This window comes from Octopus bimaculoides, chromosome 28 (assembly GCF_001194135.2).
Source record: "Octopus bimaculoides isolate UCB-OBI-ISO-001 chromosome 28, ASM119413v2, whole genome shotgun sequence".
NCBI classification, from domain to species: domain Eukaryota; kingdom Metazoa; phylum Mollusca; class Cephalopoda; order Octopoda; family Octopodidae; genus Octopus; species Octopus bimaculoides.
Genome location: NC_069008.1, coordinates 12,225,059 through 12,230,028, shown reverse-complemented (window position 1 = coordinate 12,230,028; position 4,970 = coordinate 12,225,059). Strand labels below are relative to the sequence as shown.

The 4,970-nt window shown below is 34.9% G+C and overlaps 2 protein-coding genes across 2 annotated transcripts in view; one reads left to right on the top strand and one right to left on the bottom strand.

Annotated features, from left to right (window-relative positions):
* LOC128251055 (zinc finger protein 665-like) overlaps positions 1-4,970 on the top strand; it is a 14,628-nt gene that overhangs the window by 920 nt on the left and 8,738 nt on the right. The window lies entirely within an intron of this gene.
* The window catches only part of LOC106868404 (zinc finger protein 239), a 12,110-nt gene that overhangs the window by 5,059 nt on the left and 2,081 nt on the right, over positions 1-4,970 (bottom strand). The gene's annotated exons all lie outside the window — the stretch shown is intronic.

Below are 4,970 nucleotides of genomic sequence, written 5' to 3'. Positions count from 1 at the left end.
AACATCATTCAATGCTCTACAACAAAATTCGACCAATTAAAAACCCGATACTCATCCTTAACGTGCAGGCGCGTGGCTAAGTGGTTGGAGGCGTTCGGCTCACGATCGTAAGCTCGTGGGTTCGAAACCGATGGTACATTGTGTCCTTGAGCAAGACACTTTATTTCACATTGCTCCGATCCACTCAGTTGGCAAAAATAAGTTGTACCTGTAATTTAAAGGGCCAGCCTTATCACATTCTGTGTTATGCTGAATCTCCCTGGGAACTACTTGAAGGATATGCATGTCTGTGGAGTGCTCAACCACTTGCATGTTAATTTCATGAGCAAGCTGTTTCGTTGATTGGATCAACTGGAACCCTCCTCGTCGTAACCGACAGACTGCCAATTACTCATCTTCAGAAGTGCTTAAATTCATAGTACTTTTCAATTTCAGCAAAAGTGAAGAATATTGCAAAACAAAATTCCAGAATTCAGGCGTAGGAGTGGCTGTGTGGTAAGTAGCTTGCTTACAAACCACATGGTTCAGGGTTCAGTCCCCCTGCGTGGCACCTTGAGCAAGTGTCTTCTACTATAGCCTCAGGCCGACCAAAGCCTTGTGAGTGGATTTGGTAAACGGAAACTGAAAGAAGCCCATCGTATATATGTATATATATATATGCGTGTGTTTATGTTTGTGTGTCTGTGTTTGTCCCCCAACATTGCTTGACAACCGATGCTGGTGTGTTTACGTCCCCGTAACTTAGCGGTTCGGCAAAAGAGACCAATAGAATAAGTACTAAACTTAAAATGAATAAGTCCTGGGGTCGATTTACTCGACTAATGGCGGTGCTCCAGCATGGCCTCAGTCAAATGACTGAAACAAGTAAAAGAGTAAAGAGAGCAGAAGCTTTAAATTCTTTAAAAACCACTTATGTTTTTTTTTTTTTTTTGTTTTTTACATAATACGATTACAGAATGAATTAAATGTTCTGTATTCTATGCAAGATCTTAAAAAGCAATGTGTGAGTAATGATCTGATTGAAGCTATGTCAGAACTCTTCAATCTTATTTTGATAATTCCGTCTAAAACTGCCTCTGTCGAGTGGTCCTTTTTCTGCATGGAAGAGAATTAAAACTTCGCAAAGAAATACAACAGGTGAGGAAAGACTTTCATGGTTGGCTCATATCAATTGAAAAAGATTTCAACACCTGATTAAAGCAGATTTCTATGAGAATGTGATAAACATATTTGCCCTGAAAGATCAAACAACTGAATTAATTTATAAACGAGGTATCTAATTTTATAAATGAGGTATAATAATATAGATTTAATCAAAAGATTAAATGTGGTACTTAAAATGTTTGAGGCACCAGAATTTGGTTGGGTAAAAACCAAAAACAAAATCAAGAGATTTGGTGAATAAAATTTGAAGTTAAGCAACAAAAATTCAATAGGTTATAGCAGTACGTACGTTTCGTACAAGCTCCATTTATTCATGTAGTGAGAACACCACATAGAATTTACAATGAAAATGTACTCCTCAGCTGCATAATGGAATTTCATTTTAGACTTTCTCACTACATGTGGTGTTCTCACTACATGAATAAATGAGGTATCTAATTTTTTGTACATCTTTTATAAAATTTTTAAATGCATTAAAACAGCAAACCCCATGGCTATGTTATGAAACTAATATGGTTCTCTTAACTAAATATTTTAAAAAGTGAATCAGCTCAACCAATAAGTACGAGGGTGGATTGAAAAGTTCATAGGCTGAAATCTTGCATGCATTCATTTCAACTCTACATATTAATAACTGCATTGTTTCCTTTCAGGTAAATTGACATCTGACTGTTCAAAGAAGACTTCAGAAGTAACTAGTAGCAACTTCTTTTGAAAATAGGCAAAATTTGGTATTGTGATATCATCAAGTACTTCAGAAAGAGGCTTTAGCCCCCAAGGACATTCATGGTAACATGGTTGCTACATTACAGGATAACACTTTAGCTTTATCAACAGTGCAAAAGTGGGCAGCTGAATTTAGGAGGGGAAAGGAGAGTGTTGAAGGTTACCCAAGGTCTGGAAGTCCTGAACCTGCTGCCATCAAGGAAATCATTGATTGTCTTCGCCACATGTGAATGGATAACAGACGATTGACTATAAATCAAATAGCCAATGCTATTAGCATATGCCATAAGAGAATTGAGAATATCTGACACAATGAACATTGTATGACAACGTTTTCTGCTTGATGGGTGCCACATTTTCTGATACCTATCAAAAGTGCACCAGGCTAATCACATGACGGGAAAATCTGACATTGTTTGAGGAAGTTCCAGCTGGTCGCTTTCAACGTTTCCTCACCTATAATGAGTGTTAGGTTCTTCCCTTTTAGCCAGAGACAAAGAGACATTCCATCCAGTGGAAACACCCCTCCTCACCTGCTTGAAAGAAGACCAAGGTCATTTCATTTGCAGAGAAGGTGATGGTTTCAGTTATTTGGTATGCAAAAGGCGTTGTGCTTATTGACTATCTTCAAATGGTCCACATCATCAATGGACAGTACTATGCCAACCTGCTGAGGCGGTTACCAAATGCCTGGGAAAATTGATGAAAGGGGTCTTCTTTCATCAGGACGATGCTGCGGCAAATATGTCCTTGGTTTCAATGGTTGCTATGTGTGAGTGTGGTTTTGAACTAGTTGATCACCATCCCCATTCTACTCATTTGGACCCATCTGACTATCATCTGTTCGCCAACAGGAAAAACACTTGGCTGGGAACCAGTATCACAGTGATGATGATGTCATATCTGTTGTTGATGACATTTTGGACCAACAGGATAGAAGCTTCTTCACCAACGTGATCCAAGCACTGCAAAACCGATGGAAGAAGTGTATGTATTGCAAGTGGAGACTATGTTGAAAAATAAACTTTATTTGGTCACATTCTATGAGAGTATTTTGGTCAGCCTATAAAATGTATATATTAAGAAAAATTTACATCTAAGAAAGCTTAAGGAATTCATCAAGTCGATACAGAATAAACCGGGTATTCTAGTCCCTGCTGACAAAACTGGAAATTTGTACAGACTGGATTATACTACTTACAAAAAACTTATCATGAAGGAACTTAACTCCAAATACAAAATAACCTCTAAAAGAAATCTATCGGAGATTAATTTAAAGATCAAGAAAATTATGCAGGACTATGACTTAATAGATAGAACTGAACTACTGGTTCCAGCTGAACCTAGGATTAATTTGAAAGACCACAAGAAGAACTTCCAGGATAACCCGACTGTGAGGCTCATTTGCCCATCTAGGTCTGACATTGACAGACTTAGTAAACTTATACTAGACAATATTTTACCTCTTATAATTCCTAATTTATCCTTAAAGTTATGGAATAATACTGAAGAAGCACTAAACTGGTTTAAATCTATTGACAACACTGGTAACTTTTCGTTTATTCAGTTTGATATAAATAACTATTATTCTAGCATATCCCCTATTCTCCTAAATAAGGCTCTCATTTTTGCTATGAATCGCTCCCTCATTACTAGGGATAAGATAGACATTATTTTGTTAGCTAGAAGAACTATTATTGAATTTGATAGCAAGCTCTGGACTAGAGCCGATACCCCAGAAAATTTTGATGTACCAATGGGGTCGAGCAATTCGGCTGAGGTTACAAATCTAGTAGGAGCTTACCTCTTATATTGCTTAAACAAAGAAATCCCGGAGCTAAAAGGTGGTCTATATAGGGATGATGCTTTATTCATCATCCCTAGTAATAATAAATCATTCATTGAGAGAATAAGAAAGAAAATTAGAAAATTTTTTAGAAGTTCTAACTTAAATATTACATACGAATATGGTAATAAGATTGTAATTTTTTTAGACACCACTCTTAACATAGAAGCTAGAAAAGAGAATGAAGTTACTAGATATGTAAGTAGATTTTCCAATCATCCACCAAATGTATTAAATTCGATAGTTAAAAGTATTTCTGAGAGAATTACTAGATTATCTTCTAACATTGATATATTTAACTCTAATTCAAACTACTATAATGTGGCTTTGTCTAAAGCTGGATATGCCCCCAAAATTTATTTTCTTAGTCCTGGTAGGACATCTCTCCTTGATGCAGATAATAATAATAATAATAATAATAACAACAATAATAATGGTAATAATAATAATAATAGTCATAGATGTTATAACAAACCTAATAACTTAAGTAGTAGTAATAATGGACCAAATAGAAAACAACCCTATATGCCTAAAAATTTAACTAATAAGAAAAGTAATAAAGTACATTTTAATAGTAGACTACATGCTAACACTAGTAATAAACCAATGTTAGTAGACAGTAATGGCAAAACTAATGATATAAATAAGAAGTATCCCACAACTAAAAGAACTACCAATCATAATAATAATATTGTTCTGGGAAGTAATAGTAATCAAAGTATACCCCATACTCACCCACGCAATAAATTTAAGAGAAAAAATAAAAACTCTATCTGGTTAAATATCCCCTTCAACTGTGCAATATCCACAAATATTTACAAAAAATTTATGAATATTTTACAAAAAAATTTCCCTTCTTCCCACAGATATAGTAGAATTTTCTCTTGTCATACAGTCCGAATTTCTTACTCTACCCTTCCTAATGTAGGTACAATCATAGCAAGGTTAAACAAAAAGAATATCAGGTCAGCTAGAATCAATGAAGTTAAAAATAGTGGATATGGTTATATGAATAGTAATACAAATAATAATCTAGCAAATACCAATAATGATACTACTAATAATTATATAAATAGAAGTGAAAATAACAATGACAATAGAAATTATGAGGATAATAACAATATGCTTAGTCCTGCCAACCATAATTTTAACCAACAAATAGAATGCAACAGTAATGATGTTGCGGTTTTAACTGAAGTTGATGATAGGCTCAACTCCAATGAAAATAATAGGA